The sequence below is a fragment of the Schistocerca nitens genome, chromosome 3 (assembly GCF_023898315.1).
Source record: "Schistocerca nitens isolate TAMUIC-IGC-003100 chromosome 3, iqSchNite1.1, whole genome shotgun sequence".
NCBI classification, from domain to species: domain Eukaryota; kingdom Metazoa; phylum Arthropoda; class Insecta; order Orthoptera; family Acrididae; genus Schistocerca; species Schistocerca nitens.
In genome coordinates, this window is record NC_064616.1 from 755,767,326 (window position 1) to 755,777,794 (window position 10,469).

Below are 10,469 nucleotides of genomic sequence, written 5' to 3' on the forward strand. Positions count from 1 at the left end.
ACGTTAAAGTTTAATCCCCTTCCTTGTGTTTCACAAAACATATACGCTGTAAGAAGAAGAAAAGAAAAATAAAACGACGCACCACGAAGGAGTTATCTGAATGGGACGGAAATCGGTAGATGCGGTATAACAGATAGGTTGGTCAGCAATCTAATATTTTTTGCTATTGACGCTGTTTTGTATGGGAAAGTATCGTCGTTTAGTGGCTGTAGGGAGATTGAGGATAACTGAAATGGAAGTTTTGTTGGGTATGATGCATAGCAATTTGCTTACATGTGGATTAATGTAAATTATCGTGGATAGGTGGGAAAAAAATTCGTGTATTGTTCAGATTCAATGTTAATGATGTGCTGCTTAACTCGGTCACGTGGATTAAACTTCTAGGAACAACGTTGCGAAAGGACCTGGAACGAAAGGAGCGTGTAAGTTCAGTTGCAGGGAAGGTGAATGACTGACTACAGTTTATTGCGATAGTTCTAAGAAATTGTAGCGCACCTATATAGGAAACTGCAGACGCAACGCATGTTTGACCTATTTTTGAGTATTTTTCAGGCGTTTGGAATCTGCAAGAGTTCGCATTCAAGGTAGATATTGAAACAATTCAAAGACATGTAACTACATTTGTAACATGACTTCTCGATCAGTACCGCCGTACAACGATAATTCTCTGTACACTTAGATGGAAACACTTGCAAATAAAAAGGGAAGAAAGTTTAACGTCTCGACGAAGATGAGGGAATTAGCGAAGAAGCACAAATTCGGATACAGTAATGACGGGGAAATAAATCGTTATCAGGATGATCGGACGGGGATGTGGCCTCCGTCGTGAGGAATACTGTTCCATTATTTTACCGTTGTTTCATCTCGCTTGGTAGAATCTTTGGGGGCAAGAGGCGATCTTCTTGCGAAACGCCTTCAGGACGCTTAGAGAATCAACATTTCCGAAAGCAGACTGTAGAACGTTTCTGTTGACTTTAGCTTTCACCTTGTACAAGGATCATTGTAAGAAAAAAACTGGGTATTTCTGGGCTCGTACAGAGGAACATAGTTGTTCAATTTACCCCTGCTTAATTTGCAACTGGAACAGGAAAGTTAACGAGTAGCAGTGGTACGAAGTACACTGTGCCACGCACTTGACGATGGCTTGTGAGCTATGACTGGAGATGTAGATGCAAATGCAGATAGTCTAGCAACCTTCCAGAGTTTCATAAATATCTCCTACCCCCACTCACAATCTATTGATTAAGTAGTCCCGTCTCTAAGTGCAATGGAGTTCTGTGAAGACACGTCGCAAATATCACATGACAGAGCTGACACGTTACTGGTATGGTCAGAATTCAGTGGTAATTGAGTGCATGTATTCGGGACGTCGGTTGTTCAAGTCCGTGGGCGACCATCCAGACAGATTTTACTCGATTTTCCTAAATCGCTAAGGCAAATGACCGGAGGGTTCTCTTGAAACAGGACGCAGGTTTCATTCCCCTTCCTTCCGCAATCGGAGCTTGTACTCTGCCTCTGATGACATCATCGTCGACGGGACATTAAACCCTAATCTTTCTTTGTTCGTGAGGGTACGAGACTAAACGTGCACCTTTAGTACTGCTCTGTCTTTTGCCATTCAAAGAATCAGTCCGTTGTTACGGAATGAATCACTTTTTGGATAAATTTTGTATTAATTGTTATTTTATTATTTTCATGTAATTCACAAAGGATACCGTTTTGGGTAAGGAAATAAGATAACACTGCCTCTAGGTGTGGTAGCAGATCTTCTTGACGAGAAGAAAAGTAGCTATAAAAAGACATGTAATCAATATTTCGGCGAAAACAAAGTTGTAAATAAACTGTGTGTTCAGAATAGGTGCCTGCAGAATATGTGAGATAAAGAATTTTGAATCTAATAGATTTATTGTTTTTATCTACGCATCATTTACAACAACAAAATTGTTGCACATACATGGGTTGGATAAAAAGCGGAGGCAACACTGTTGTAATTCATACCAGACTTTATTGACAGACATTCACCATATTACATGCCCTCAATTTAATAGCCCTACATCTCCATCATCTTCCCCCACACAGATGGAAGTCCATCTCTGTCGATGTCTCGCAAGGACCGCCCTACATCACGAATGATGCTATAGCACGTGCCAATAAGAAAAGCACTCCGTCTTCAGGCCACGAGTGGCCTACTGGGACCATCCGACCGCCGTGTCATCCTCAGTGGAGGATGCGGATAGGAGTGGCATAGGGTCAGCACACCGCACTCCTGGTCGTTATGATGGTATTCTTGACCGAAGCCGCTTGCGGTCGAGTAGCTCCTCAATTGGCATCACGAGGCTGAGTGCACCCCGAAAAATGGCAACAGCGCATGGCGACCTGGATGGTCACCCATCCAAGTGCCGACCACGCCCGACGGCGCTTAACTTCGGTGATCTCATGGGAACCGGTGTATCCACTGCGGCAAGGCCGTTGCCTACGTGCCAGGAAGAGGTGCCTCATTTTGGCGAAGAGGTCGTAATCGTAAGGACTCATATCGGGTGACTATCTTCCACCGCCACGTACGCAGCAGCTCCTGTCCGAGCATAGAGTTCGCTGTGCACTGTCGTTAAGGATGATGGGATGCAGTGACAGAAGATGCCCTCGCTTTCTTCTTAGGGCAGGGTGAAGGTGATGTGTGTTAGAGCGCTTGAACTGGCTTCTGACAGTACCCACTGCAGTTGACTAAAACGCAGCCATTGTCGTTCACTGCACTGCTTCAACTGACCTTCTGCTCTCAGCTACAGACAGCGCACATGCCATTTGACGTACATCTTTCATTTTACGGCACTATTGCCACTACTTTGAATCCAACACTTGTATTTTACCGAAAGCTACACATGTGAAACTATTACCACTACACAAGCATTCAACGGGCCAGGCTACACACGAATGTTGGGAGTCTCAAGCCAGTGGAGCGCCTGTGAGATACTTCAAGTGGACTCTTGATACTGCTAGTGAAACGTCTGTTAGGGCAGTCATTTACGGTGTGACTTATTGTTTCAATATCACCACAGTCACACGTATTGTCAGTGCAAAATCCTTACTTGTGAATCTATAAGCTATACCTACACCCCCTTAGTTTGATGAAAACCTGGAACTTCAATACTTGGTTTCTCAATAATTTCGTGGTTCCGGGTTTTCGTGACTTGCCACTCACATTTCCACTCAGCATTCCGGTTGAACCCAACAGAAAGAGAGAGAGACAGATAGACAGACAGACAGAAAACAAACGTCTTGATAAAATATGGACTTTACTGAGGAAGCCTTTCGCTTGTTGTTGATTCTACGATGACGGTTCTCGCTATTCATTAATACCGTCTTATTATACTCGTATTTTCCTTTCAGGATAATTTCACACGCTCTCAACTCTGACGATGGAGAGAAACTGGAGTTGTAGATACACAGTACGCAAAGAGTGATGACAGAATTCGTGAGAAATCAGATAGATATTGGTTTCTTTATGAGTAATTTGTGATCAGTTGTTCTTCGTTGTAAACAATTTTCATGGTTCTTTGTGGGACATAGTGAAATGCTAGTGGGGCCCTCCTAATTTCCTCGTTGTACTTGGTTAAGTACGTGTCGTTGAGATAACTGTCCTCATATAGTGACACTGTAGACGGTTATGGAAATGAGGACGGCGACAGCTGAAACCGTGTGCCAGCGCGTAGCCTACCCCTCTCGAACAGCACCAAGGAGGAAGACAGGAATCAGTCAAACAAAGTGGCACTCAGGCTCCGGATGCAAACGCCCGCGGTGTCCATAAAGCCGTAGCAAGGATGCTGGAGCCGATCCCAAGGCGGGCAGCGCGCTTCCATAAACTGCGTACCGCACAGCCACAGCTGGCCTCAAGAGCGCTGAGCGCCTTCCCTTCTTCGCCGCCGTCCGCACCGGATCGATCGCCTGCAGCGACACCTGGGACTCAGCAAGGAACGTAGCGCTGCTCTCGTCCCTCAGCCAACGCAGCTGTAATTACTTCTTTCTATTTTTCAGAAGCTGTTAGCACCATCTCGAAAGAGCAATTATTTGATACGAAAATTTACACCGACATCTTGACGTTGGTATAATGGACTACTCGAGCCTAAGAATGAGAAATAATCCCAGTAGTCCACTTGAAAGATTGTCGAGATATTCTTCTGAGTGTTAGAAGGTTCTCTGGAATGTCAGGCGAGAGGAGGTACTCATACATACAACTCTTGAGTTTAACATAGTACTACTTTCTTTTAATTTTAAAGTCCTATTAACTATATTTAGGGCCAGAATGCTAGTTATGTCCGTATGAGATGGAATAAAGAATATGATATAGTGAATAATAACCCTGAGATTCACATGAAACGATGTAATCGTGGAAAATTTAGATGTTTATAGCTACTTTAAAATTTCAGCATTGCCCCTCTTTCAACAGGTCATTGTTTCACGATATGAACCACATTCGATTTCTTACATGGACGAGAACCCGGCCATTTCATCAAAATAGACATATAATTCCTATAATCGCTTCTGATTGTATGTTGTTAGCGTACGAATGTCAAAAAATCAAGCGTAGATAGGTTACAAAGACACCTCTGATTTCAAGAGAACGCTACCATTCCAGTTAAACAGGAAGTCTGTAATCAGTAGTCATATTTCCAACCAACAAGGCACTTAAGTTATGCTACCGTTTCTCGAAGACCACTAACAGGAAAAGAAATAGAATTATTTTGGCAACACTAACAGATACGCTGAAGTGTCGTACAAGACGGATAATAAAGAAGCAAGGAGGGAAGCAATGGAGGATGGTCAAAATTTTACATCGCGTTGATATTGGGAATATCGATGACGACCCTCTGGATTAGATGGGCAAGAATCGGACTTCACGAACCGTATACGAAACTGGATAGTCAGTCTGGGATCTGAGGATAACTTCTTCCAAATGTGAGTTCTGTGCCTTAAACGCTAACTCGCCTCGCTCGGTAGATCGAACAACAAAAGCCGCAGATAAATCCAAAGAGCTTAGTATGATTCGCGAAGATGAATGAAGGGTAAGCCTTAATCAGCTCACTTGCAATGGAAGTGATGCACACCATAAGCATAATACTCCTTACCTGTTCCATTCTATTCCTTCCCATTAATGTCTTATTCAACAGGCGAATGCAATCTACCAACTTCATCATTTGCATAAAAAGGTGTAAACAACAAATATTTAATTCTTATTTTGACTGTGCTGTTTCTTCGACGTCGAAGAAATTATGTGCAATCCAAACTAACGTGGTCCGTCCTGTGTTTGATTGGGCAGTGTTATGAAAGAGATTTGTCACTGAAGGAAGTAAAAGGTTTTACAGTGTTTCACGCTGCACTATTGTGGTACGGAGGCGGAAATTCTTAGTCAACCCAGGTGTTGGCTAAATGGCTGTAAGGAAGTATAAGAAACAGCATTAGATCGAAAACTTCGAACCAATTTGAGGCAACTGTCACACGCTATGTCATGAACATTGTGATCGTAGTTGATATGAGGTGGCTCAGAACACTACGGAAATATAATAAATAAATTAAACATTGTTGTAACTGAAAATTTGAAAGTTTTTTACAACACAACATTTATTTACGTGAGTCTACATGGAAATGACTGAATAACAAAGAAAAGTCACAATCACAAAGCCAGTAAGAAGTTCCTACTAGAGGCAACAAAAGATAACGTCTAAATTTCCAGCAGGAGCCCGTGGTAACACAGATACACTTAATTCCAAGTCCTATTCCGATCGCGAAGACGTAGTCTTTCGTGGAGACGTCCTTGAGGTCGGTATTCGGCGTGAACTGGCGTCTGGTGCTGGTTCTAGCCTTTAAATAGTATTGGCCAGCCAATCAGATGTTGGTGTAGTAATACTTCCTGCAGGCCATCTCGAACTCTCTCTGCAAGAAGTAGTTTCCAAAGCAGCCGATGTTTACCTATGCTTACGCCTTGGGCATAGACAACCTCGGTTCTGTGTGGTGTTAGGTGTGTTGCTGGCCCGCAGGGGCTACCTTGGCGATGACGTAACTGTGTAAAAAGTAAGCTATGTTATACATAACTTAGAATTCTTACTCGTCTGTTCCACACTGGTTTCATAAAGCCTATCACTGAATGGTCTGTACAATAATGTCGATCACTTGCTAACAATTTCAATCACTGAATATCAAGAGCGTCGAATCAGTACTTAGTTACCTCACTCCAAGCATTCTGAGACCTATGGCGGAAGTCGGTGTGCGGTGTCTTAAAACGACACGTGGACCGATATGCAGGGTGGTTATAAGTCAACTTTCGCTACTTGAGAGGGCCCCCATAACAAATGAGTGATTGTAGGACAATGAAACTTCGTGGAAACATTTGCAAGGACATTCTAACAAGGGAACCTCCCCATCGCACCCCTCTCAGATTTAGTTATAAGTTGGCACAGTGGATGGACCTTGAAAAACTGAACACAGACCAATCGAGAAAACAGGAAGAAGATGTGTGGAACTATGAAAAAAATAAGCAAAATATACAAACGGAATAGTCCATGCGCAACATAAGCAACATCAAGGACCGCATGGGCAGAGGGGCGCCGTAGTCCCGTGGTTAGAGTGAGAAGCTGCGGGGTAGGAGGTCCTTGGTTCTAGTCTCCCGTCACGTGAAAATTTTAATTTTTTATTTTCAGACAATTATTATCTGCCCGTCCGTCCGTCCGATGCGAGGTAACTGCGCCGTAGTATGGGGACGCTACACCTAAGCAAACATCGAAACACACGACATCAGTCGACTACAGCGCACGGAAGAGAGAGTATTCCTGCTAAAGAGGCTCCCTGGCTGGCAGTTGCATTCATTTGTTGCAGTTTGTGAGACAAACTCTTACGTTTTCATCACTTTTTCGGGAGTGATTATCACATCCACAAGAAAACCTAAATCGGGCAAGGTAGAAGAATCTTTTTACCCAATCGCCAAGTGTACAAGTTAGGTGGGTCGACAACATATTCCTGTCATCTGACGCACATGCCGTCACCAGTGTCGTATAGGATATATCAGACGTGTTTTCCTGTGGAGGAATCGGTTGACCTATGACCTTGCGATCAAATGTTTTCGGTTCCCATTGGAGAGGCACGTCCTTTCGTCTACTAATCGCACGGATTTGCGGTGCGGTCGCAAAACACAGACACTAAACTTATTACAGTGAACAGAGACGTCAATGAACGAACGGACAGATCATAACTTAGCGAAAATAAAGAAAGAAAACTTTTCACTCGAGGGAAGACTTGAACCAAGGACCTCTCATTCCGCAGCTGCTCGCGCTAACCACGGGACCACGGCGCTCCTGCGCTCACATCACCCTTGACGTTGCTTATCTTGCGCATGGGCTACTTCGTTTCTACATTTTGCTTATTTTTTTCATAGTTCCACACAACTTCTTCCTGTTTTCTCGATTGATCTGTGTTCAGTTTTTCAAGGCCTATCCACTGTGCCAACTTATAACTAAATTTGAGGGGGGTGCGATGGGGAGGTTCCCTTGTAAGAAAAATAACGAATAAACATTTTAAAAAAACACGTTGTAATTTCCACGTGAAACGATAACATTTATTAACTGCGTAACATGTTTGTGTTCCACATTACAAACGATGCCCAGTCGACCATCTCCATCCACGATAGCCTGGAACCACACTAGAGATACCATTCCACAATTATTCGCAGCACATTTCGAACGGTGGACCATGGAATGCTCAGCCGTCGTAACATAGCTCGTGCACGGCTCGAAGATCGAACATTGCAAACAGTGAGTTCGACAATTTGTGGCGCAAATGGCCGTCGGCCTCTCCCAGAAGCAGTTCCAAAATCGTCAGTTAATTCGAACTTTCGAATCATGTTCTTCAGCCTCGGAGCAGGAAGAGGACGTCTCCCGTATTCCTTTAACGCATCGATACTAGCGAAGAGCAGCAGCACTGTTTCTGTTGTTTTGATAAACAGGTTTATGAGTAAAGCCCTACTCCCCTTCTCCAGACCCACGTTGACTGCCTGTTACTGTAATGTACACTGGTGCTTGTGTTTCAGCCTTAAGTCACCGCACCAGTACCGGCGCCTAACGGCAAGTCATGACATTAACACCACTAGCGACTCAAATCCTGCAGCATACAGTCTGAACACCATTCCTATAAAGTTGGATACCCATATGGTAAATTGTTTTCCGTCCACACAGGCTCAAGTAGCGGAAACTTAATTATGTTTTTCCATGCAGTGAGTAGACTCGAAGACAGCATCCTGTGGTGGCGTCCGTAGCTCCACCCATAGGAAGACGGTGAGCTCTGGAGAGAAGATGGCTGGCGATAGCGCGCTGGCGGCCAGTTTAAGTACAAGGTGACCCAAAAGTCCGTTAACATTTGAAAATGCATTAATTCACGGAATAATGTAGGTGTAGAGGAAAAAATTTACACACATGCCTGAAATGGCATGGGGTTTTCTTGAAACCAAAAAAAAGTGCAAACACCGCCAAGAGATAGCGCTGTACAGTAACACGTCAATGGCATCGAATGAGAATCGTGTATAAAATGAGCTGTAGTGGGAGAGGCAGTCAGATGCGCCAGCAATCGCGACATGCTGACTTTGCCAGAAAAGGCACTGTTAGTGAAGCTTTACTACTAGACAATCCTTTACTACTAGACAATCCTACCGCCATAAGAAAGTTATTCGAACTGGTAAAGGTCCTGTGACAAGTGTTGCTCTGGAGAAAATGACCACGTAGTTTGAAGTCACGGTTTGTTTAGGTGATTGGCCTGTGGTGGGCGAACAGACGCTGTTCCTACTGTGACAGTTCAGGAAGAAATGGTGACTTTATTGTTTTCATCTTCACATGATGAAGTCAGTGCTTGTGAAGTCGCACGTAGCACCTCCATTCCACGCACGCACTTCTGTTTGGAGAACACTAAGGAGTACCTTCCAATGCTACCCATACAAAATCCAGCGTCACTATGAACTGTTATCCACCGATTTAGGTGTAGTAGAGGGCAATTGCGGTGTGGCTACTTCAAAAAAATGAGCGAATATGACGACTGGTTGTCCAACGTTTTGTGGACCGACGACGCCCATTTCACACTCCCAGGGTCTGTCAACACCCACAACTGCAGAATCTGAACGCCCTAAAATCCTAGAACTGTCGTGGAAACATCATTGCATGACGAGAAAGTCACGTTGTGGTGTGAGTTTACTACCTCAATCGTGATCGGACCCTTCTTCTTCGAAGAAATCCAGGGTGCCGCTTTTCCGACCGTCAGCGTGACGGATGCGAGGTACACCGATATGCTATTAATCACATCGTCCCTAACCTGGCTGATAAAGACCTGCGGAGCTCCATCTCATTTTACTACACGTGTGAAAAATCTCTTGCACACAAGACGTTCGCATGCTGAGACGCTACTTCCGTCATGCTTGGCCTCGTAGACCCCAGAACTCAATCCGTGTGATTATTGCTTGCCGGGTTACCTGAAGCCGCAAGTCTACCGCGAGCATCCGACATCTTAGGAATGCTAAAAGACAATATCCGAGCCGGCCGCGGTGGTCTAGCGGTTCTGGCGCTGCAGTCCGGAACCGCGGGACTGCTACGGTCGCAGGTTCGAATCCTGCCTCGGGCATGGGTGTGTGTGATGTCCTTAGGTTAGTTACGTTTAAGTAGTTCTAAGTTCTAGGGGACTTATGACCTAAGATGTTGAGTCCCATAGTGCTCAGAGCCATTTGAACCATTTTTGAACAATATCCGACGGCAATTTTTCACCATATCTACTGATACGCTTTACAGTGCTGCTCGCAATATTGTTCCCCGACTACAGGTTTTGTTGATGAATGACGGCCGACATATAGATCATTTGTTAAAAAGAAAAATGTCTTTGCTAAAAATTATTTTTATGCCAATTATCGTATTTTAAGTACCCCAATCATACAGTTATAATTGGTGGAGACTTCAATCTACCCTCGATTTGTTGGCGAAAATAAATGTTCAAAGCCGGTGGAAGACAGAAAACATCTTTTGAAATTGTACTAAATGCTCTCTCTGAGAATTACTTTGAACAATTTGTTCATGAGCCTACACGAATTGTAAATGGTTGCGAAAACACACTCAACCCTTTAGCCACAAATAATCCTGATCTAATAGAGAGCGTCATGACGGATATAGGGATTAGTGAACACAAGGTCATTGTAGCGAGGCACAAAACCATATCAACCCAAGCCACTAAAAATAAACGCAAAATGTATCTGTTTAAAACAGCATATAAAAATTCGCTTGATGCCTTCCTAAGAGAGAGTCTCCATTCCTTCCAAGCTAATTATGTAAGTGTAGACCAGATATGGCTCAAATTCAAAGATACAGTATCGACAGCAATAGATAGATTCATACCGCATAAGTTAATAAGAGACGGGACTGATCCACCATGGTACACAAAACACGTCAGAACACTGT

The 10,469-nt window shown here is 43.9% G+C and overlaps 1 pseudogene; it reads right to left on the reverse strand.

The window, feature by feature from the left end:
- Window positions 1-2,356: 2,356 nt before the first annotated feature.
- LOC126250137 (5S ribosomal RNA) lies at window positions 2,357-2,474 on the reverse strand (annotated as a pseudogene).
- Between the last annotated feature and the right edge of the window lie 7,995 nt (window positions 2,475-10,469).